Below are 25,424 nucleotides of genomic sequence, written 5' to 3'. Positions count from 1 at the left end.
TTTGGCATTACTTTGAATCTAATAATAAACATAAAGATTGTTTAGATGTTGCAACTATTAATATACCAGAGTCTGATTTCAGTGGTTACTCTTGCACAACTTTGGAGCCTTTGCACAACTTTGGTAATGTAAGCAGCAGTTTGTAGTTGAACTAATGATGTGGCAGGCTCTATACGTAACTAAATGAGCATGTTGGCCGGACGCGGTGGCTCACGCCTGTAATCCTAGCACTTTTGGAGGCCGAGGTGGGGGATCACCTGAGGTGAGGTCAGGAGTTCGAGACCTGCTTGGCCAACATGGTGAAACCTCGTCTCTACTAAAAGTACAAAAGTTAGCCGGGCGTGGTGGCGGGCCCCTGTAATACCAGCCACTTGGGAGGCTGAGGCAGGAGGATCACTTGAGCCCGGGAGGTGGAGGTTGCAGTGAGCCGAGATTGCGCCACTGCACTCCAGGCTGGGCGACACAGAGACTCCGTCTCAAAAAAAAAAAAAGGCATGTTGATTGCTGCCTGAAAGAAAAACTTTCTGCTAGATAAATGAGTTTTCAGCAAGGTTTTCTGGTGTGTGTGTGTGTGTGTGTGTGTGTGTGTGTGTGTTGAAATTGGATTTATAAACTTTAAAAGAAAAATGCTGTGGTGTATTTGGATGAAGGAAGGAGAATTCTAAAGCCTTCTGGCAAAATTTGATTTAGTCTGTAAAAACATGATTGGAGAGGAATGCCACATTAACTGTAATATTACTGGGTTTGAGAAATAGAAGCTTGTGACTATGGCCTTTTGGCTATCTCATTAGTGGTGAAGATTCAAATCAGACTTTGCTGATTGCCATTTTTCAGTTTTTTATTTCAGGCTCTACTGTGGGTAAATAAAGTATTGTGCAGGGAGTAGTGGGGCTACAAATCCTAACAAGTTAATGCTCTGTTCTCTTGGAATTTGCTCTTATCCAAAAGCGCAGTTCGAAGGGAAGACACTTCTTTCTTGTCATTGCTGCTGATACGACCTAGTTCAGGAATGGAATTCTTGACACTGTGTTGTCTGCAGCAGTACTTCTCCCCACTCCAGTTCAGCCAGTGTAGTTTACTGTCCGTTTAGTCTTCCTGAAGCATGAATGTCAAAAGGCTCCCGTTTGCTCACAATTTTTTGTTTGACCTTCAGTGAACTCTGTATTTTAGCCCCTATCTACATTTCTAGCCTTCTTTCCCACTATTCCCCACCTTGCTTCTGCCATTTGAGACCCCGTGGCTGATTTCGGTGTTTTTTTTCCTGGGCCCTGCTACTCTCTATTCTTAGAGTGCTTTCTGGCACAATCTCTCCCTGTGGAAAATCCATCAGTCCTTCAAAGTCTTATCTGAGTTTTCCATAATGCCTTCACAGTCAACATATATTAAGCTCTTATTGTGTGAAGATTTTCACAGTATCCTGGCTGAAAAGTGACTACTCCTTTTTTGAATTTATGTTTCTCACTCTGTGTCATTCTTCTGATATTGATCCCAGACTTTTTTGTTTTATAGATATTTGTATAGGCATCTCTATTATGTAGGCACCATTATATACTTCTTGAAGGCAGAAAAGATGTTATGTATGGCTCTGTGTTTCTTTCAGGAAGAGCCTAGTAAAAGGTAGGCCCTGTATATTTAATTAATAAGAGAGGAGCCAAACAGGCTGCTATATTCCTCTTTGTATAAATAGCTTAACAGAGATTTTTTGTTGTTGTTGTTGTTTTTACCCAGTTCTGCCACTTTCTTGCTTATTAATTTGGGCAAAATCCTTTATCATATTTTTTGAATTCAGAGGATACCCATAGTTGTAAGATACACTCAGTGTGGCCCTCCCCTAGAAAAGATGGCTTTAAAATCAGTAATGTGAGATCCACCTTGATTTTTTAAAAAGTCAGGGTCAAAAACATGCATCTTAGAATGAAGGAAATCACTTAATTTTTCTGTTTCCCTGTTTCCCTAACCTATAACCTTCTCTCAGTATGTGAGATAAAATGAGGATAAATGTGAAAGTACTTTGATTTCTCAAGGGAAAGGAACAATGCACATTTTTCCTTTACAGAGTTCCCTCCTTAGTAGAAGAGGTTTTAAAAACTTTTACATGATCATGATGATACTATTGAGTTGTTTTCTTACTGTAAGACTAAATGCAGTTAAAATGTAGCTTTAAATTGTTTCCTTGTTCCTGTCTTGTTTCTGAGTCATTTAGTAAAATGTGTCATTTAAATCTAGATGTAAAGTGGAAAGTGGTTTTTAATAAGCCGTTATTTATTTAATAAGCAGTTAATTTTCAAGCATAAAAGGAGAGAAAAAATACAAACCTATAGTAATTTTTGCACCTGAAACTCTAGCATCTGCCTAGCATTTTAACCTTATCAATAACCCTCCCTGCCGCTCAATGCTCAGCAAGGTAAACAAAGGCACAAATTTGGTTGCGTTCTTATTTCTGTTAATATCTGAAGCACCCTTTCTTGTTTTTCCCTATCAAAAAAAGTTATGTCAAAGATTTTTGTCACCTGGCCAACTCCTTTTTATCTATTCTTTTGAGATTTTAACAAATCCTACCACTCCCTGTTGCATTTTATGCTGGTCCCCTCCTCTGTTCCCTCATTCTGTTTCGCCTCTCTTCAGTCCCAGTCCCACTTACATTTTATTTTTTATTTATTTTTCTGTCTTATGTATATACCCACCGCTTACATTTTATTTTATTTTACTTTATATTATTTATTTATCTATTGAGACATGATCTCTGTCACCCAGACAGGAGTGCAGTGGCACTATTACGGCTCACTCACTACAGCTTCAGTCTCCTGGGCCCAAGCAATCCTCCCACCCTAAGTCTTCCAAGTAGCTGGGAACACAGGAACATGCCACCACGCCTGGCTAATTTTTAAATTCTTGTAGAGATGGGCTCTCACTGTGTTGCTCAGACTGGTCTCAAACTCCTGGGCTCAAGCCATCCTCCCACTTCAGCCTCCCAAAGTGCCAGATTACAAGCACGAGCCACTGTTGTCAGCCCCACTTGCATTTTAAATAATCTTTTTAGTGGGAAGGTCTTTGGCTTTGTCTTAGATGCAAGGGTACACCACTGAGTGTCAGATTCATTTAATAGATAAGTGGATGGATCCTTGAGGGGAGGCGCTAGGTGATGTTTGAGCTGAAATTGGAATGATGAGTAGGCACTGCCAGAGTGGGCATGGGGGAATGTCTGGTATGTAGTTGAAAGTTTATTTCTGGCTCAGGAGAGAGTAATCTGGGATAGAGATTTGGGAGCTAATAACATAAAATGGAGTCCCTATTACCTGAGAGTTCATTTTCTGAGCTTTTGAAATTACAGGGTTATGTAGGGAAGAAGAATTATCATGACATGAAAATAATTATTAATAAGTTATCACTTTAAAAAATTAATTTCTCAAGCTTACTTCTGATTCCCATCCTCCTGATTGGCTTAGGGGCTTGCTGATCATAATGTAGTTTGAATTAGTTGCAAAGTGAAATTATGTATCATGCCAAAATTGCAAGCATTTGTTTCTTTCTTTTATCTTTTTTTTTTTTTTTTTGAGACAGAGTTTTGCTCTTGTACACAGGCTGGAGTGCAGTGGTGTGATCTCAGTTCACTGCAATGTCCACCTCCTAAGTTCAAGTGATTCTCTTACCCAGTAGCTGGGATTACAGGCATCCCCAGTAGCTGGGATTACAGGCATCTGCCCCCACTCTCAGCTAATTTTTGTATTTTTAGTAGAGATGGGATTTCGCCATGTTGGTCTGACTGGTCTCGAACTCCTTACCTCAAGTGATCCACTCACCTCAGCCTCCTTAAGTGCTGGGATTACAGGTGTGAGCCACCGTGGCAAGGCAGCGTTTGTTTCTTTGATGCAAGTGATTTGGAGCATTGGTTCACATGCAAAACCATTGACAAATGGGGATCTGACAAAGTTGTCCTCCTGGAATGAAGTAGGTGTGATTGTTCATTGAATGCATTGACAGATGAAAGCGTGGATGTAATGGTGGGAAATACTAGTGTTCATGGGGCACATGGGGAAAGTTATCAGCATAGTAGACTAACAAGGAATAATCAAAAAAGCAAGAAAGACCTGGGCAGTACAGTGTCATGGAATAGAGAGGGAGTGGTTACTAGTGTCATGTGCAGTAGAGGTTAGGGACTTTTGGTTGAAATGGTAGGAAGACATTAGTGCTTTGCCACAGTGTTTGATTCAGACATCAATGAGGGGGAGAACTAAGGTGTATTTTCATTTATATTGTTTAAAAAAACTGTGGATTTTTATATGTGTAAATAGAAAAAGTCCCAAGACTACACACTTAACTGTTACTTCTGGGGAGGAGAGTAGAATTATATGCTTATATTGGTTACACTGGAAGAGTTGGTGTTGGTGAAATGGGGCTTTTTATATTGTAGGGTCCTTCTACTTTGTTTTTTTAAAAAAAATTTAAACAATATCACACGTAATATTGGTGCTTTTACCAAAAGAGTTATTGGAAAGTTACAAGTAGAACCATGCATGGGTTATTTTATTGAAGAGTAGATGTGAGTGCGTGTTTGTATTTTAAGATAGGAGAGACTTGAGGTTGAAAGGTTAAATACAAGAGAAGGGGAGGGAAGGAGCAAAGTTCTAGAGGATTTGGGGAAGGAATGGGATTAGATTTTCAGGAGCTCTGGAGAAAAACAGAAGGAAGACCTTTCTGTGGGAGACTCAAATTTGAGATTCTTTAGATTCTTGTGAATCACTGAGGTGTTTGTTAAAAAAAAAAAAAAATTCAGCAACCCAACCCCTAGGGATTTTGATTGACTAAATTTGAGGTGGAGCTGAATGTTGCAAAACCTGTGGCCAGAAATACTAGTCATTTTATTTTATTATATAAGCAGATTTGTTAGAGTTATCTTCAAAAAACAAACTGGGAAGTTCAGAGGTAGAAAAATTCTATAAAAGCTTTTTTATTATGAGATATAGCATGCATATAAAAGAATATATGTAATATATATGCAGTTTAATAGTTTTAAAGAATAATGATAAACACACATGCAAAAGGACTCCACATTCTTGCTTTTTTTTTCCCTTGAGATCGAGTCTCTCTCTGTCGCCCAGGCTGGAGTGCAGTGGCGCAGTCTCAGCTCCCTGCAACCTCCGCCTCCCGGGTTCACGCCATTCTCCTGCCTCAGCCTCCCAAGTAGCTGGGACTACAGGCGCATGCCGCCACACCTGGCTAATTTTTTGTATTTTTAGTAAAGACGGGCTTTCACCATGTTAGCCAGGATGGTCTTGATCTCCCGACCTCGTGATCTGCCCGCCTCTGCCTCCCAAAGTGCTGGGATTACAGGTGTGAGCCACCATGCCCAGCCAAGGACTCCACATTCTTACATACATCTCTTTCTCAACCAGTTTTCCACTAGCCTGAATTTTGTATTAATCCTCCCCTGCTTTTCTTCGTAGTTGTATCACTTACAGATTCCTAAACTATATTATTTAGTTTTGCCCGTTTTTAGATGTGCTTAGCTGTTTCATTTATCAAATGAGAGCTGAAACATCTTTTAACATCATTTGCAATTTAGATGATATACTTTTGTTATCCTTAAATTTTTGTATGTTATTAGTGGTCCTTCAGGATATTTAACTAGCTCTTTGCTGTCTGTTTTCTAACCCAGTTTATTTACTACTTCCTCCACCTAATATTTATACTGTGCCTGAGACTTTATAGTGAATCATAGAGGCCATTGTCCCTGTTGTTCTCATTCCTATTTACCTTTCTTAAACTCCTCTGGTGACTCTCCCTCCTTATCTTCTCAATTGGTATTCTGTCCTTTCTGTCCTATGCCATTCCTGTCCAGCATGAAATTTTCTCTTTTATCACCCCAACTGCTCCCCTCCTTCGTTTTAACTCTTCAGCTGTCCTCCTCTTGCAGTAGCCAGCCAGTTTGATGTTTTATTTGAGCAAGCCCTAATTTTGCCATCTCGGCTGTTTTTCCCTTTCCTTCTGGCCCAGCTGTGCTTACTTCATTTGTTATTCTCTGCTCGTCCTCAGTCTGTGAGACTGTGTCCTTTGGTACAAAAGATGCAGCTATATGCAGACCTCTCTTGTCTCCCTCCTAACTTTACATTTTCTCCAAGAAACTGTCCCATTTGATTTCGTTAGCCTTGATTATTTGCAAGTTTTAAAGTACTCTAGTTTTAGCTGTTACTTGTAAGTAAGAGATGCCTGGCAAAAAGGTTCTAGATTCTTTTCCTGTCATGCACAGATGGAAGCCCCCTTTTAATTTCTGCGGTGTTTCTCAACTCAGACTATTAATATTTGGTTCTCATCCATGGAAATGCTGTTTTAGTCACTCTCCGGGGAGTCCCAGTCATCAGTATTTTTAAAAAATATTGTTTGTAGTGATGGTAGTACTGTAAAATTCCACTGCTGGTTTAGCCATGGGCCTTTTTTGCTTATTTTTCTAAAATTGATTCTTCTTTTTCTGCTGTCAAATTTTCTGCTTTGGGGGATTTTATTTAATCCCTTAGGTGTAGCCAGACTGAATTTGCATGGAATTCTCCATCACATTAGCTTTTGGCACTGTGGTCTGTATAGCAGATTCTCATGAGTAATCTTCCACACTTTTTATAGTTCCTACACCATATCAAAAACTTATTATCTGTTAATTATTCAACAGACATATGAGATTACTGTTTTACAGATGAAGAAACTGAGTTGTGCCATTTGGGGCAAGTTATCTTAGTAGATGGTTGATATGGTTTGGCTCTGTGTCCCACTCAAATCTCATCGCAAGTTTTAATTTCTGTAGTCCCCACGTGTCGAGGGAGGGATCCAGTGGGAGGACTGGATCATAGGGGCGATTCCCCCATGCTGATCTGGTGGTAGTGAGTGCTCTTGAGATCTGGTTGTTTTATAAGTGTTTGACAGTTCCTCATTCATACTCTGTTTTTCTCCTGCTGCCATGTAGTATGTGCCTGCTTCCCCTTCTGCCATGATTATAAGGTTTCTGAGGCCTCCCCAGCCATGCAGAACTGTGAGTCAATTAAGCCTCTTTCCTTTATAAATTACCAGTCTCGGGTAGTGTCTTTATAGCAGTGTGAAAACGAACAAATACAGTGGTAGAACAAAGATCGAGGGGTGTCTGACTCCACGGGCCATTCTCTTGATTACAGGGTGGTCTGGCTCCATTCCCCTTTGTTTGCTCTTTCCTTCCCCATATCTTCTGAATTTTTACTTTTCATAGTCACAATGTAGCTTTAGGTTTCTCCCAGTTCTCACTTTAAAGTATTCTTATTTTCAGGTATAGCTGAGAGTCACTGTGTTTTTAGCCAAATCTAAGGGAGAAAATGAATATCGATAGCTGCATGCTGTAGCCAACTCCTTAAAGGAAGGATGGTGCCTGATACAGAGTTAGAGTTAGTGCTTCAGTAAGTGATGAATGTGTGCCAGGTAGGTTCTGCTGGGTAGGCTGCATGCATTGACCAATTTATTCCTCCTTGTTTCAAAACAGGATTTAAGGGCACTTATATAATTTTTTTTAGTTTTTTAATGTAAATGAGAGAGTAAGGATATATATGTGTATATATATGTGTGTGTGTGTGTGTGTGTGTGTGTATATTAGCTTTCTATTGCTATCATAACAAGCTACCAGAAACTTAGCAACTGAAACAACATGAATTTATCTTATATAGTTCAGAAGTCTAAGATGTCTCACTGGGCTGAAATCCAGGTTTCAATAGGACTGGGTTCCCTTCTAGAGAGTCTTGGCTCATTCAGGTTGTTGGCAGAATACACTTCCATGAAACTGTAGGGCTGAGACCCCATTTCCTTCCTGGCTATCATCTGAGAGCTTTTCCTAGCTTCTAGAGTCCACCCACCTACCCACATCCCTTGGCCCATGGTCCCCTTCCTCCATCTTCACAACCAACAACAGTGGGTCACGTCCTTCTTGTGTCTCATCTTTCTTATTCTTGTTGGGCCATCGCATGTCTCTCTGTTGTAGGAAAGGTTCTTCACTTCTAAGGATGCGTGTGATTAGATTGGGCTTACCTGGATAATCCATGCTAATCTCTCCATCTCAAGGTCTAATCTTAATCAAATCTGCAAAGTTCCCTTGCCGTGTAGGGTAAAATATTCACAGGTTCTGGGGATTAGGATGTTAATATCTTTTGGAGGGCATTATTCTGCCTACCATAAAGGGCTGCATTAATCCATTCTCACACTGCTATAAAGAACTATCTGAGGCTCGGCATGATGGTTCATGCCTGTAATCCTAGCACTTTGGAGGCCAAGGCAGGTGGATTGCCTGCGCTCAGGAGTTCGAGACCAGCCTGGGCAACACGGTGAAACCCCGTCTCTACTAAGATACAAAAAATTAGCCGGGCGTGATGACATGCACCTGTAATCCCAGCTACTCAGGAGGCTGAGACAAGAGCATCGCTTGAACCCGGGTGGCAGAGGTTGCAGTGAGCTGAGATGGCACCATTGCACTCCAGCCTGGGCAACAGTGCAAGACTCCGTCTTAAAAAAAAAAAAAAAAAAAAAAAAAAAAAAAAAAACTACGTGAGACTGGGGAATTTATGAAGAAAAAGAGGTTTAATTAACACACAGTTCCATAGGCTGTACAGGAAGCGTGGCTGGGAGGCCTCAGGAAACTTACAATCATGGGAGAAGGTGAAGGGCAAGCAAGTACATTTTGCCATGTCAGACCAGGAAAGAGAGAGTGAAGGGGGAAGTGCTACCCACTTTTAAGCAACCAGCTCTCGTGAGAACTCACTGTCACTGAGAACAGCAAGTGGGGGAAATCCACCTCTGTGACCCAATCAGCTCCCACCAGGCCCCTCCACCAACATTGGAAATTACAATTTGATGTGAGATTTGGGTAGGGACACAGAGCCAGACAATTTCAAGGGCTAAGGAACAAATGGTAGAAACAGTAAAGTAATATCAGAAAGGACGTGTATTAGTCCATTTTCATACTGCTATAAAGATATGGCACGAGACTAGATAATTTATAAACAAAAGAGGTTTAATTGGCTCACAGTTTGGATAGCTGGAAAGGCCTCAGAAAAATTGCAGTCATGGCAGAAGGCAAAGGGGAAGCAGGTACCTTCTTCACAAGACTGCAGGAGAGAGAACAATGGAGGAAGGGCCATGCCTTATCAAACAACCAGATTAGCCACTCCCCCAGCACGTGGAGATAATAATTCCAGATGAAATTTTCATGGGGACACGAAGCCAAACCATATCAGGACATTTATACTCAAAATCTGTGATACGAGGTTTTGTAGACTTCTTTGAAGTGGACACTGAATTTAGCACTAACCAGTGCAAAAAGACAATCCTGCTAATTTATCCTAATATTAGTATTCATTGTTTTTTTTGAAGTACGTTCATGTATATACTTAGTAACTACTGACATTGTGGGTCTTGAAAGAAGCTTTGCTTCTGATTCCTCTTAAAAATAATACAGTATCGCGAGTATAAATATACAACTGGTTTTATAGGGCATTTTCTCTAGAGGCATAACTCATTGAATCTCTGAGGAAGACACCATTTTATAGGTGAGGAAAGGGACACTTGTTACCACATACAGTCTTCTTGTATACAGCTAGTAATTGACCAATCTGGAACTTGAACCCAGGTTTTTCTGACTCCAAAGTTCATGCTCTCTTCCCCGTATTACAGTTCCTGATTCCCATAAATTTCACATCATACCTCTTCTGTTGGCTTACTGTTTGATCGGTTGAGTTGCTGTGAGAGTACATAGCCTTCAATTCCCTTAAATAGGTAGGACCTCCGTTCATGCATAATAATGCAGAACTATCCTATATAAAAGTAGGATAAAGTACTTTCTCTGCTATTTACCAGCCATGTGACTGTGGGCAACCCATTTGATCTTTCTGAGTCTTGGTGTCCTTATCTATAAAATGGGGATGAATAAATGATATCATACATGTAACAACAACTAGAATAAAAAATGGTTATATCTTTATTTTTTATCCTGCTGCTTTGAATGTTTCTATAATTTCCCCATATGTATTTGAAAAATTCACCCAAATCTGACCAGTGCTGTATAGTGTCTAAGTAATGCTAATAATAGGAAAAACAATTTTTTTTGCCCTCTGTGTTCTAATATGTTGATCCTCCCACTGCCCCCCATTTAGCTTGCTTGTTTTTGGCCAGCTGATACTTGAAGGAGCATGTTATCCTTGTCTCTAATTGTTTTTTTTCCTAGCCTGTGTTGGTGTTTTTATTTGTTTGCATCAAGTTGTTTTATGGCAAGTTTTTTACATTATCAAGACTGTTTATCAAGACTCCTTTTATTTCAGATGTCTATATTTTTGGCAGTTTTGCTTAATTTAGAGTGAATGACCATCCAAGTCCACTTTATGATTTATCTTGTTTAAGAGATGAGGTTTCACTATGTTGCCTAGGCTGGTCTGTCAAACTCCTGGCCTCAAGTGATCCTCCTGCCTCAGCCCTGCGAAGTGCTGGGATTACAGGTGTGAGTTACTGTGCCTGGCTCCTGGTAATGATTTAAAAGACTGGGTAGGATTTTGTTCTGTGAAGGAACAGAAACACACTCGAAATAGCTCAAGAAAAGAGATTTATGATAAGAATTTAAAGAGGACTTACAGGAATCCAAGTAAAACTGTGTAACAGATCTTGAGCAGTTGGCTACTCCGAAGTTTTTGTTTTCTTCTCATGGCTTCTCTCTTGACCCAGTAAGCATGTTTCTTTCTTTTTTTCTTTTGTCTTTTTCTTCTTTTCTTTAAAGAATCTTTTCATTATTGATTTCTGACTTTATTCAACTGAGAGACTGTAGACTATATGTGCTGATTCTTCAGTGTGTGAGACCAATTTTGTAGCCGAGTACTTGATTGGTTTTTGTACATGTTTCATATGTGCTTGAAAAGTATATTCTTGTGTATGTAGTGAGTTCAGGTTTTCATGTCTGTTAGATCAGACTTGATATTAGCGTGGATCGTATCTTCTATATAGTTTTTTGTCTACTTCTTTTTTTTTTTTTTTTTTTTGAGACGGAGTCTCGCTCTGCCGCCCAGGCTGGAGTGCAGTGGCCGGATCTCAGCTCACTGCAAGCTCCGCCTCCCGGGTTCACGCCATTCTCCTGCCTCAGCCTCCCGAGTAGTTGGGACTACAGGCGCCCGCCACCGCGCCCGGCTAGTTTTTTGTATTTTTTAGTAGAGACGGGGTTTCACCGTGTTAGCCAGGATGGTCTCGATCTCCTGACCTCGTGATCCGCCCGTCTCGGCCTCCCAAAGTGCTGGGATTACAGGCTTGAGCCACCGCGCCCAGCCTTGTCTACTTCTTTTTGACCTTTGGAGAGAGATGTTAAAATTTCATATTATGACAATGGATTTTTCTTGTTCTTCTGTCAGATTATTTCTCCCCTCCCCGCATGAATTTGGGGGCTAATTTGTAAGGTATTTATGACCCATACATCTTACTGAGAAGTTATTCCTTTGTCATTAGTTTTCCCTTCACTTGTTTCTTAATATGATTTTTTTGAATTCAGGTATTTGATATTAATTTTGCATATTTAGTTCATATGTGCTTTGTTTAGGAAGTAAACATTACACTTGACTCTGAAACTTTTTTGCTCATTACTTTGGGGGTTTGTCTATATTAATACATTTCATTCTATTTTATTGATATTAATTGCTTGATTATGTTCTGTTGTTTGTACTGCAGTTTTCTCCATTCTTATGGACATTTTAAAGTTGTTTATTTTGTTGTAAAAACGATACTGCATACATTATTCTTGTGCCTGCCTCCTTGAGCTGGGTGCTAAGAGTTTTAGAAATATATCTTGCAGCGGATTTGTGGGTGGAAGGTATATACATCTTTGGCTTTACCAGCATATGTAAATCTCTCTCCAAAGTAATTAGTTGACTCATTCTGGTTCTGTGTCACCTTTTTTTTTGAGTTAGGGTCTTGCTCTGTCACCCAGGCTGGAGTGCAATAGCACTATCATGACTCACTGCAGCTTCTGCCTCCTGGGCTCAAGGGATCCTCCCATCTTAGCCTCCCAAGTAGCTGAGATCACAGGCACATGCCACCATACCTGGTTAATTTTTTTTTTTTTTTTGGAGAGAGTCTCGCTCTGTCACCCAGGCTGGAATGCAGTAGCACAGTCTTGGCTCACTGCAACCTCTGCCTCCTGGGTTCAAGCCATTCTGCCTCAGCCTCTTGAGTAGCTGAGATTACAGGCACACACCAACACACCTGGCTACTTTTTGTATTTTTAGTAGAGACAGGGTTTCACCATGTTGGCCAGGCTGGTCTCAAACTCCTGACCTCACGTGATCTGCCTGCCTCAACCTCCCAAAGTGCTGGGATTACTAGTGTGAGCCACTGTGCCTGTCTGCACCTGGCTGATTTTTAAATTTTCTGCAGAAATGGGTCTTGCCATGTTTCCCAGGCTGGTCTCCAACTCCTGGGCTCAAGTGATCCTCCTACCTCAGCCTTCCAAAGTGTTGGAATTACAGTATGAACCACCATGCCTAGTCCTTTATCACCTTTTTTTTTTAAAAAAGGCCTGTTTTTTTATTGTAGCCCATTTCTATATTTTAAAAATGTCAATCTGAGAGGCTGTATTTTAACAGGATAATTTAATGTTTTCATATGTATTGAAATCACTGATGGATTTGGGTTTATTTCTACTATCAAGTACCACCCTGGTTCAGTCATGTAGACAAAGATCAAGGTGTAGATCACAGGCATGCCCACTTGCCATGGGCTTTTGAGTTTAGACGGGCACATGTCCTGCACAGGAAATAATATGGTAGATTTTTCCAAGCATGGATAGGTCACCTATTCCTTGTAGGCCAGTAGAGAGGTTACTGAAGAGAAGATACCTGCCACTAACTTACTAGTGCGCATGAACAATTAATTTAAATTCTGAAATTTTCTGTTTCTAAAACAGGTATAGTATCTGCCTAGTGCGCCCTGTAGAGTTATTCACCAAGGCTCAGGGTTTGGTTTGGTTTTTTACCCCTAGCTTTACAGCTGTCTTTAAAATTTAAGTGTTAGTCATTTGTTTCTTTCATTTATTTACAGTTGATATATCAGTGTCAGTAGTGTATTCATGCTTGCTCTGCTGCCCCTGCATTATTAAAATTGATGGATGACCCGTTTGCATTTGTCTTTCTTTAGAAATAACTACTATGCAGTCCTCTCCGGTTATTTTAGCTTAGACACCACTCTTGAAAGTTTTCCAAGAGCCTGGTATTTGTAATTAGCATATCTCGATCAATGTGGTGTCTGTACTGTTTACTTGTGACCTCAGTAAAAAGTTCATACCCCTTCAGTTTTAGTTTTCTCATCTGGAAAAACCAATAGCAATGCCTGGATTATCTACCTCACAGGATTTTTGTGAGCTTAAAGTAAATAATGTGTGAAGGTGCCTTGTAAGCTACAAAGTGCTTTGTTAATAGTAATACCTTAGAGATAATATTTCCTACCTGTTGAGCATTCTAAAATTTAGTGGAGTTGGTCTTGCCTATAGAAAAAAAGCTGTTCACTCTGCTGATCATGTGTTAACCACAGAATGGCTCTCCTTGATTCTGTTGTCCTCCTTGACTCAATAAAAGAAAAAGTTCTTTTCTATCTCAGGTGTCCTCACGATCCACTTGAGATTGAGAAAAATATCAAGGAGGTACTATTTTTCACTAGTCTTCAAGGAATAGATGGGAAAGCCAGTAGTTGTTTTCTACCTTGAATTTTTTTTTATTTTTTAGACAGATTTTTGCTCTCGTTGCCCAGGCTGTAGTACAATGGTGCGATCTTGGTTCACTGCAACCTCCGCCTCCTGGGTTCAAGTGATTCTCCTGCCACACCCTCCCGAGTAGCTGGGGTTACAGGTGCTGGCTGCCATGCCCAACTAATTTTTTTGTATTTTTAGTCGAGACAGGGTTTCACCATGTTGGTCAAGCTGGCCTTGAACTCCTGACCTGAGGTGATCCACCCGCCTTGGCCTCCTAAAGTACTGTAATTACAGGCATGAGCCACCGTGCCCGGCCTACGTTGATTTCTTCTACACTCACTCTTGGTACTTGTGGTACCACTTGAATGATTTCAGTCAGTTTTGAACCCCTTTGGAAAGAGGTAGTTTTGTAGCTCTATAGAAGTCTTTGATATAAATAAATGTTTGTCAGTGGTTATCTTCTTTCTTTGGATAAAGTATTATTAGTTCAGTTTTAACTATGTCAGAAGGCAAAGTAAAAGTATATGTGTCCCAGATTACTTATGCTCAAGGCTTTACTTGACACAAAAACTAATAAATAGCTAAAAAGTAATAAATTAAAGCAATAATAATGTATGCCTGATGAATTGAGTCACCAGTCCTCTATGTAAAGGTATTTGTTATACTTGCTCAGGATAAACTTGGGTGTGAGGTGAAGAAATTCTACTGGTTTCATAGCTATGTGGATTTTTTTTTTTTTTTTTTCGAGACAGAGTCTTGCTCTGTTGCCCAGGCTGGAGTGCAGTGACACAATCTCAGCTCACTGCAACCTCCGTCTCCCGGGCTCAAGCGATCCTCCCACCTCGGCCTCCTGAGTAGCTGGGACTACAAGTGCATGCCAGCACAGCCGGCTATTTTTGTATTTTTTGTAGAGACAAGGTCTCACTATGTTGCCTAGGCTGGTCTCAAATTCCCGAGCTCAAGCAGTCTGTCCGCCTTGGCCTCCGCAAGTGCTGGGATTGCATACATGAGCCACCACACCCAGCCTGCTACACGGATTTTCATCTGGTTTAAGAACTGTATCCATAAAGGACTGCCATGTCGGCAAGCTGGAAGGAGCATGCTGCTACATGCAGTCCTGAATTTTTTACTTCTGATATTAGCAACAGCTTGGACGCAGTTCAGTTTGGTTGAAAGAGCTAATATATAATTTGGATTTTAACTGACAGAATCCAAAGTGACCTTGGTAGGCAGAATGATTGTCCAAATTGTAGCAAAATTGAATTAAATAAAAATGAAGTTAAAACCCAGTATTTGCTTGTGAAATAATCATACAAATACAAAATGGAGGTCAGCTGGTTCGATATCCACACATGTCTAAAAACTTAGTTTTACATTACTTGATTCATATGAGTCAGATAAGTAATAAAGTGAACCAAAGAATAAATGTGATGCTAGATTAGTAAAAGTATAGTGTACGGATAAGGCAGGTTCTACCCTGTCAGGCCTCAACTGCAATTCAGTTCTGAAAATCTTGTTTTAAAGGAATATCTACAAACAGGAGTCCGTGCTCAGGAGACCAGTAACACTGGTATGAAGGCTATAACATTCATGACATTTTAGGAATTGTTGAGTATCTGAACCATTTTAACATGAAAAAGAAGACTTAAAGGAGAATATAATAATGACTTTCAGATATTTAGGTGACTGACATATAAAAGAGGGACTCATATCAGCACCATGAGTAGAAGACATACAGTTGGACTCTTCATAAAATGGAAAGAGCTTGTTCACTGGTAAGTTAATTTGTGCTGGAGTAGGAGTTTGATTGACACATATGAAGGCTTGGAAGATGGAGTTTATGCAAAGAATAGAGATTCACAGTTGATTATTTTTCTTCTTCTTCTTAAAGAAATTTAACATACTATTGTGGGCAAGGCGTGGTGGCTCTCATCTGTAATCCTAGCATTTTGGGTGGCCAAGGCGGGTGGATTGCTTGAGATCAGGAGTTCAAGACCAGCCTGACCAACATGGCAAAACCCCATCTCTACTAAAATATAAAAATTAGCTGGGCGTGGTGATGGATGCCTAATCCCAGCTACTCGGGAGACTGAGGCAGGAGAATCACTTGAAGGTGGAGGTTGCAGTGAACTGGGATCGCACCACTACACTCCAGCCTGGGCGACAGAGCAAGACTTCTGTCTCAAAAACAAAACAAAACAACAACAACAACAACAACAACAAAAAGATACTATTGGGGGCCCAAAATGGTGGCCAGCTGGTACCGGCCTTTTCTTAAGCTCTGTGAGGAATGGCCAGTGGACGAGACCAAACGGGGCCGGGACTTGGGCGCTTACCTGTGACAGCGGGTAGCACAGGCCTTTCGGGAGGGAGAGAATACCCAGGTTGCAGAGCCTGAGGCCTGTGATCAGATGTACCAGAGCTTAGCGCGACTCCATACAACTACTACAAACACAAGTACCCTCGCCCCAGAGACACCAGCTTCAGTGGCCTGTCGTTGGAAGAGTACAAGGTGATCCTGTCCACAGACACCTTGGAAGAGCTTAAGGAAATGGATAAAAGCATGTGGAAGAAACTGCAGGAGAAGTTTTCCTCCAAGGGTCCGGAGGAGGATCATAAGGCCTGAGCTCAGGCCTTACCTCGCCCACATACCTAGGTGTGGAGTCTTGTACATTGCCATTGTCAATAAAACTGCCCCAGTTTCCCACAGGAAAAAAAAAAAAAAAAAAGATACTATTGTGGGCAGTCCCTGTGCTGGAGTTCAAAAAATGAAGACTGTCCTACCCTACAGGGAAGACCAATTTGCCACAATAACTACCAGAAAATGTAATAAAAATACGTACAAAGTACTAAAGGTATGTGGACAGGGTACTTTCTAACCGTGGAGTGAATGGCTTATAACAGATTTCAGATTGTCAGTAAACCTTTATTGAGCACCCGCTTACTGTATGCTGGTACTATGTTGTGACATTCATATGTGTTCTCACAGTAATCTTAGTAGGTAACTATTAACCCCATTTTCCAAATGAAAAATCAATAACCAGACGTGGTGGAATGTGCATGTAGTCCTAGCTACTTGGAAGACTGAGATAGGAGGATTGCTTGAGGCTAGGAGTTCAGGGCTGCAGTGTACCATGATCATGCCTATGAGTAGCCACTGCCCTCCAGCCTGGGCAGTGTAGTAAAATTCTGTCTCTTTAAAATAAAACATAAATAACAAATGAAAAATCAGGTGATAGGTACAGACTTGGTATAACTTGTTTGAATAATTGTCCACCTAATCAGTAGAATCAGTTTGTGCTTTTACCCCATCTTTATATTATGTGAGAAATACTGGGCTGGGCTCCTCATACTTATTTTGCCAAGAAAGTTTAATGACTTTATACCAGGAGTGATGTACAAAATGTGGCAGTAAAGGATTTTCATCAGGACTGGAGGAAAGGGATATGATGATTAACACTAAGGAATCTTGGGACTATACTGTGAAGACCATTGTGTGTCATAGTTTAAGGGATTGCTTAACCCTCTGGATATCTGCATTAAGGAGCGTTATTCCCTTCCCCATTCTCTAAGTGGAGCAAATTTCTACCCTCAACTCAGATATTTGTACAGTAATAAGCCTCATTCACCATTTAATTTTTTTTTTCTTGCTTGGCCTTGCCCCCCATTCTCTCTGGCTTAAAGTTTCTTTTCTTGGAGAATTTGTAGGAGAAATAGAAAAATCATGTTGGACTTAAGTGTGGCTATGTGAATTTTCAGCCTTAGCCATGAATAAGTCTTACTGAAAAGTACTACTTAGTAGTATTCTTCAGAGATTTTTAGACACAGGGAGGAGAAAGAAATCAAAATTTTCTGTTTCACAGTGCATTATTTTACTTGCAGGCTTTCTTGTAATTTTCTTACCAGATCAACATTTATAGTAGCTATATGTGGTCACACTAGAAGTTTTGCTGGTTATTTAAATGCAGTGACACTATGGAGGTAGTTAGATGAAGTCAGTAAAAGTACTGCTTATATAGTGTTGATGAAAGTTCCTCTTCACACTTTACATATGTAAGCAAGCATGGTAAACATCCTTCCAGAAATTTTCTGTACCTCTCTAAGCCTGTGTATGTGTACATGTGTCCCAATTCTACCAGTGAGATTATACAATCACTGCTGTTCTACAGTTTTATTTTTTTCATTTGAGGGTAAATCTTGAGTGTCTTTCTGTATCACCACATGTAAATCTCTCTCATTTTTTAAAAACTCTAGATAGATGAACCACAATTTATCAGCTTCTGATTTCTGTTAGTCGAGGTCTGTGGTAGCAAATAACAGAAACTAATTCTGGTTAATGTAAACAGAAGATTTTATTGGAAAGATTGGATGGTTCACAGACAGGAAAGCAATAAAATCAAGTTTGAAGATGGGCAAAATGAAGAAAGGCAAGGCACAGCCAAATTGCTGTTGTCAGTACGGCCTGCTTGAGAGGATGCTGGATGCATACCACTGGCCTCCACTGCTCTCATCTCCACTGTAGCCACTATGTATTGTCTGTTGATGGTCCTTGATATTGCAGCACTTTTTCAAGATTCTAAGTTCTAGATAGGAGTATCTGATTGGCTCAGTCTAGGACACATGTCTCCCTGCCCTAGCTGCTAAGGATCTCAAAGAAGAGTGCTCTGATGTTAGGTAGCGAGAAACAGCAAATGTCCACCTACACCTGCTTTGATGAATATCGTTATAGACAATGTTGCCGTTAGCCTTCTTGTGCATTTGTGCAAGAAGTAAAATTTCTGGGTCACTGGTAATTACGTTTTGCATTTTGATAGGTACTGCCAAATTACCTTCCATTAAAAGTATGAATTTAGAAAGAATATTTAATTTTGACTTTGGTATATATTTCAGGTACTTACAATTCAACAGCCTAACCAACATTAATTGTGTATATTAAGTCACATAGGTAACCTAATTGGAACACTATTATTTGGGATAAAGTCAGCATAGTGGAAATAGTGTTCTTTTAAAAACATTTCTCTTTATTAAATTTCTGCAGTGTCAGAATCATTTTACTTATAGAATGTTCCTTTCATCCCTAGTATTGCTAGCTGGAAAGTGAGATAACTTTCTTTTTAGTTAGCAGATTTATTGATTGCAAATAGCAGCATGTATCTGGGAAAGAACAAATTCAGGAGGTTGAGTGGACCAGTGGGCAAAGAAACTATGACTTAGAATCAAAAAAACTTGATTTTGAGTTTCTGCCTCTTATTATTTATGTTAAATTGACAACAAATGATTCAATCAGATTTTTCCTTTGATCTCTGTCCTTGTAAATATCTCTGTCCTCGTAAATATCAATTAAAAGAGAACAGAAGTATCCCAGATTCTTCCCAGTTTGTTTATTTTACTGTCAGTACTAGCAAAAATGTGGATGAGATCTTTTGTTGTATATGAGTTGGATTAGACACTGCACAGTAATTTCTAGGTTTGTTTTTTATAAGCCACAGTATAAAGTATATTTTACATTGCAATCTAGGGTTCATGTGTGTAAATGCATATATATCTCCAAAACAAAAATTTCTAAGTGTGCTTATTCTAATCGTATATGTATTTGTTATTTTGTTATAATTTTTTTTTTTTTTTTTTTTTTTGGAAACAGAGTTTTGTTCTTGTTGCCTGGGCTGGAGTGCAGTGGCATGATCTCAGCTCACTGCAACCTCTGCCTCCCAGGTTCAAGCAATTCTCGTGCCCCAGCCTCCTAAGTAGCTGGGATTGCAGGCATGTGCTGCCACACCCAGCTAATTTTGTATTTTTAGTAGAGACAGGGTTTTTCACCATGTTGGTCAGGCTGGTCTCAAACTCCTAACCTCAGGTAATCCACCCACCTCGGCCTCCCTAAGTGCTGGGATTACAGGTGTGAGTCACCGCACTTGGCCCATCTAATCCTTTTTTAATGCTAGTTCCAATCCACTAAATTGGTTTCATGACCTGACCAGTATGGCTGTCTAAAAAACATCACACCAGAGGACCTCTCTAGTTCCGACAAAACTGACATCCTACAATTCTAAAAGGTATTTATAACTGTTTTCTTTTTTATTTTATTTGTTTATTTTCAGGCAGAGTCTCACTCTGTTGCCCAGTGGGAGTGCAGTGGCATGATCATGGCTCACTGCAGCCTTGACCTCCCTGGTTCAAGCAATCCTCCCACCTCAGCCTCCTGAGTAGTTGGGACTGCAGGTGCACACCACCGCGGCTGGCTAATTTTTGATTTTTTATAGAGACAGGATCTCACTGTGTTGCCCAGACTGGTCTCAAACTCCTGGCCTCAAGCATTCCTCCCACCTCAGCCTCCCAGTACTGGGATTACAAGCGTGAGCCACCATGCTTGGCCATATAGCCCAGTTTTATTCTTCCTGATTTTTCTTAAACATTCTAGCCATTTTCCACTATTAAGATAAACTAGTGAGGAAAGTTCCACGAGTTGGGAGGAAGAAAGGAATAGGGATGCCATTTTCGCCACATTCTTACTTGCTATCAGGTTTAATACCTCTGTAACGTATTCCCTAATAAAATTATTGAATGCTCTGTTTTCCAGTTTTTTAAGATTTAAATCATATCTAGCTTTGTATTTGCAAAAATACTGCACTTAAAGACAAACTATGTCTTTCCTAAGAAAATTTAAATTCTACCGATATTCAAATACCCTCAACTTTACCAAATTAAATTTGGCTTATCTAATGCAGGATATTATTATTCATGCTAGTTGTATCATTTAGAGTTCAATTAGGAAACCGAAACTACACAGGAATTTGAACAGAGAAAGTCTAATGTAAACAATCCTTAACTGTAACGTAGGATTAGAGTAATGGGGGAATTGGCTGAGAGGTAGAGAGAACTCTGAAGACTATAGTAACAGCAGTTAGGGTAGTAGTCACTACCACTAAGGCTATGCAGAGCACGGAAGGAAGGAACAGATCTGACATTCAGACTTCATTGGAGGGGCACAGCTGAGGCCTACTGGATGTCAGAGACATTAAGGGACTGAAATGAGCTGGACAGCTGCCCTCTTCATGCTTGGGGAAGCCTTCCATGGTGTGTGTGTAGCCTGAGAACTCCATGGAAAGCAACCTGAAGAAGTGCTGGGGGCAGATGGCCATAGAGGGGTGCTGAGTGCTGATGAAGCTGTCATGCCCTGTGCCCTACCAAGGTAGGAAGGTTTCAGTCTCACTTGAAGGACAGTGAAGGGTGGATTTGGAGCAAGGAGGCAGTCAATTGATAACTGGCACATGGCTGTACTCACTACCTTTTCAAAGGAAAATAACACTTAAGTTAGGGGCAGATAATAATACAGATACAACTCTAATTTAATGCAGTCGTGTTTTCATTCTCTAGCATCATTTTCCCATCTGAAAAATCCACTATTGAATTTTTTTTTTTTTTTTTTTTTTTTTAGAAATTGGTAGTTTTTTTTCTTGAGATGTAGACTAGAGTTGTTTGATAGAATAGTCTATTACTTTGTGATCTTTCCAGTGAGCATGAGATGCATTAATTCATTCCCTGAGCATCTGCTTTTAAGCCAGTTCACTGTGCAAGGTCGTTTTCAAAATACAAAAAGGCGAATGTGACTGCTCCTGAGGAGTGAATCTAGATATGTAAACTGATAATAAAAGTACCATATGATAAGTGCTTAATCAAGTATGTACGTTTAGAGCAATTTGGCCTTAGCAGATAAAGTGAGCTTGTCTTTAGGTATTTGGAAAGGAAAAAGAAGTGATTTTTCCTAGATGCATTATCTCTTTTGCTACATATTATCTTTTATTTCTCACAATAACTAATGAATAAGATGTAGTATAATTACCATTACACAAATAAGCAAACAAGACCTAGGGACCTGAAGCAACTTTTTCAGTGTCATACACAGGATTCAAATCTAGTCCAGTGAGTATTTGTTGTCTCTTAAATTCGTCATGTATTTTGAAATGAAAAAGGTGTAAGTTCACCAAATATAAAACGTAGGACTAAGTACAATTGTGAAGGATTTAAAAAGTAGATTTGATGTGTCCTTGCCCTTAAGAGGTTTATAGTCTAGCTGTGCTTGTAGAATATGATAAGGACTCTGACTGAGGAACTGCAAGAAAGTATGGCATTTTGTAAGAAGGGGAATGCCTTTTTCCTCCTTGGAAAATAGGGTACAATAACATTTGAACTGGTTCTGACAAGTAGAAATGGTAAAAAATCAAAATATAGAAATAGGAGTAAACAGGAAGGCAGTTGTCTGCTAAGTTCCACACCTTGTACTGTCCTTGATATGAATGGTCCAGTTTGACTTTAGTATGGACCCTGTATCAGGCTGTTAGGAGAAATAAGGCTGGAAAGATAAATCCATTAAACATGGTAGACCTAGGGAGGTACATGTGACAGGTTAAGGTAGAGTTTGAACTCTATTCTGTAGACAGTGGAATGCACTGAAATTTTTAAAAGAAAGATTATACAACTAGAATTATAATTAACTTTAAAACCAAATACTGTATATATTCATATTGTAATATAGTGGCATAGACATACTAGATGTTAAATGTAATCCTTTTCTTCTGACTCATCCATTCTTTTTTTCTCATCCATTCCTGGTGCAGTCACATGTAAGATAGATTAAAAGGGTACGGGTATATAGTTAGATGGTAATTAAAATGTTCCAGAGAAGAGGTTCCTAGAGGCCTAGTCTAAGGCAGTGGTAATGAAAATAAAAGGAGGTTATAGATGAGAGCTAGACTTATCAGGATTTAGTGAAGGATATCATAGGGAGTGAAAAGTGTTAAAAATGAAGATAATTTTCAGGCACTTTTCCATTTCTGAAAAGTGTATACCTCAAATACTGCCTTCCTGCCTGCCCCCCTCCCTCCCTCCCTTCTTCTTTTTGAGACAGATTCCCTCTCTCGCTCAGGCTGAAGTGCAGTGGTGCAATCTTGGCTCACCACAACTTCCGTCTCACAGGTTCAAGCGATTCCCGTGCCTCAGCCTTTCAGGTAGCTGGGATTACAGGTGTGTGCCACTATGCCTGGCTAATTTTGTTGTATTTTCAGTAGAGATGGGGTTTCCCCATGTTGGCCAGGCTGGTCTGGAACTTCTGACCGCAAGTTATCTGCCCATCTCAGCCTCCCAAAGTGCTGGAATTACAGGTGTGAGCCACCATGCCTGGCCCATTTTTTTAATGTAAAAGTAATGCCTACATATGGTAATGTTAAAACAATGTGGAAAGGCAGAAGATTGGATATGGTGATGAGAGGTGACATTATGTAAGACACAATGGGGAGAAAACTTTTCCCTATGTGAAAACTCTGGGACAGAAGTCAAGTCTTCTAGTGTGGGCTGTGCATAGTAACTTCCTTCCCAAGAATACAGTATAGAAAAGAGGGGGAAAGTTCCTTTGCATTGGGGAAGCCTGACAGACTACCTTAGCCAGGTTATAAAGGTTAAAATCAACAGTGATCAGTTACATTGATAGTATGTACCCTTGATATGATGTGATGAAAATGGTAATCTTTCTCTGTCATCTTCCTCCCAAACACTTATAATCCCAGTCTAATCATGAAAAATTTAGACAAATTTCAACACAGGGCATGTTACAAAATACCTAATCAGTACTCCTCAAAACTGCCAAGAACATCAAAAAAAGGAAAGCATGAGAAACTGTTAAAACCAAGAGGAACCTTAAGAAGGCCTGACAGTTAAATGTAATATGGTTTCTTAGATGTGATCCTGAGACAACAAAAGGACATTAGGTGAAAATTAAGGGAAAAAATTAGAACTTTAAGGGAGTTAAAGGTAAAGAGATTTTGGGCCGGGCACGGTGGCTCACGCTTGTAATCCCAGCACTTTGGGAGGCTGAGGCGGGTGGATCTTGAGGTCAGGGGTTCGAGACCAGCCTGACCACCATGGTGAAACCCCGTCTCTACTAAAAATACAAAAATTAACTGGGCGTGGTGGCGCACACCTGTAATCCCAGCTACTCAGGAGGCTGAGGCAGGAGAATTGCTTGAACCCGGTAGGCGGAGGTTGCAGTGAGCAGAGATTGCACCACTGCACTCCAGCCTGGGCGACAGAACGAGACTCCGTCTCAAAAAAAAAAAAAAAAAAAAAAAACAGGTAAAGATTTCATAAAGAGTGCAGGATAAAGAATAATCCCAGCGCTTTGGGAGGCGGTCAGATCACCTGAAGTCAGGAGTTCCAGATCAGCCTGGCCAACGTGATGAAACCCCGTCTCTACTAAAAATACAAAAATTAGCTGGGCGTGGTGGCAGGCACCTGTAATCCCAGCTACTCAGCAGGCTGAAGCAGGAGAATTGCTCGAACCCAGGAGGCGGAGGTTGCAATGAGCTAAGATCGAACCATTGCACTCCAGCCTGGGCGACAAGAACAGAACTCCATTAACCATTGTGTATCCATTTAAGGTGCTTAGTAAGTAGTTTCTGAATACATCATATGCTTACAGTTCTTCAAAGTCTGTTTTTAAAGTGTAGGCCTTCAGTGAGGCCTACTTCATCTAGTGATTGAAACACAGGTCTAGATTTGGTTTCCTGGAGTCCACGTCACACCCAAGCTGAGCGAGATAATCACAGAAACTTGTCAGTGTTCTTTCTCTTCTGGCATTGACAGCAGAGGCTGTTGTGTTTTTCCCCTGAAACCAGACAGTTAAATAAATTATTTTATACATTCACAGCCAGATAATTTTCATCTTTGAAAAAATCAGATGTGGCCTGCAGCAGCACCCCCCCACCACCACCACCAAAAATAAATAAAAATCAGGAGAAAAAAAAATTTTAATAAAAATCAGGAGAATACAAAGGAAGATACTTCTACCTTTGTAAGGAGAGGTGTGTGTTATGGAAAGCCTCCTCGAGGATATGACACTTGAGTTAAATCTTAAAGATGAGTAGCTGTAGACAAAAGAAGTCGCTGGTTATTATTAGAGAAAGAACACTGAATAGGCTGGGTGTGGTGGCTCACGCCTATAATCCCAGCCCTTTGGGAGGCCGAGGCAGGCAGATCATGAGGTTGGGAGATCGAGACCATTGTGGCTCACACGGTGAAACCCCATCGCTACTAAAAATACAAAAAAATTAGCTGGGCGTAGTGGCATGTGCCTGTAGTCCTAGCTACTCGGGAGGCTGAGGCAGGAGAATTGCTTGAACGCGGGAGGCAGAGGCTGCAGTGAGCCGAGATCGTGCCACTGCACTTCAGCCTGGGCAACAGAGCGAGACTCCGTCAAAAAAAAGGAAAAGAAAGAACACTGAATAAATGTATGCAGAGGCCCAATGTTTAAGAGATACTGACATATAGGAACATAGGCTTTCAGCTGAGTTTATGTGTCATTTACTCATTTTTGTAATTTTGGTCTCATCCCAGAAGTGTTTTAATATTGGGTGTACTTTAATACTGTAAAAGAAAGAAACAAATAGTAGTAGATGATTGTATCAAGGGAAAGAGGATAGAAGGTTAGTTCTTCAATATTGTCTATTTCTTTTTTTAATTGATACTTTAGCAACTCTCAGTTTTGTTAGCATACTTTTTTCTACACTTTGCAGTTTCCAGGAGAAAGATGTTTTACGTTCTTAAAGCTACATCTTCTTGGGAACTTTATTTTTATTACCAAGCTTGATGCCTGAAATATAGTAGGCATGATGCATTCAATTAATATTCTTTGAATAACTGTTTCTTCTCTTCCCTCCTA

General features: G+C 40.2%; 1 protein-coding gene and 1 pseudogene across 2 annotated transcripts in view; both read left to right on the top strand.

The window, feature by feature from the left end:
* RAB2A (RAB2A, member RAS oncogene family) overlaps positions 1-25,424 on the top strand; it is a 103,357-nt gene that overhangs the window by 1,229 nt on the left and 76,704 nt on the right. The window lies entirely within an intron of this gene.
* On the top strand, positions 11,683-16,420 carry LOC126961683 (ubiquinol-cytochrome-c reductase complex assembly factor 2-like; annotated as a pseudogene). Its single transcript, XR_007728388.1, has one exon. The product of XR_007728388.1 is annotated as a ubiquinol-cytochrome-c reductase complex assembly factor 2-like (transcript).

This window comes from Macaca thibetana, chromosome 8 (genome assembly GCF_024542745.1).
Source record: "Macaca thibetana thibetana isolate TM-01 chromosome 8, ASM2454274v1, whole genome shotgun sequence".
NCBI classification, from domain to species: Eukaryota; Metazoa; Chordata; class Mammalia; order Primates; family Cercopithecidae; genus Macaca; species Macaca thibetana.
The sequence above is the reverse complement of the archived record's forward strand: the minus strand, read 5'-3'. Positions and strand labels throughout refer to the sequence as shown.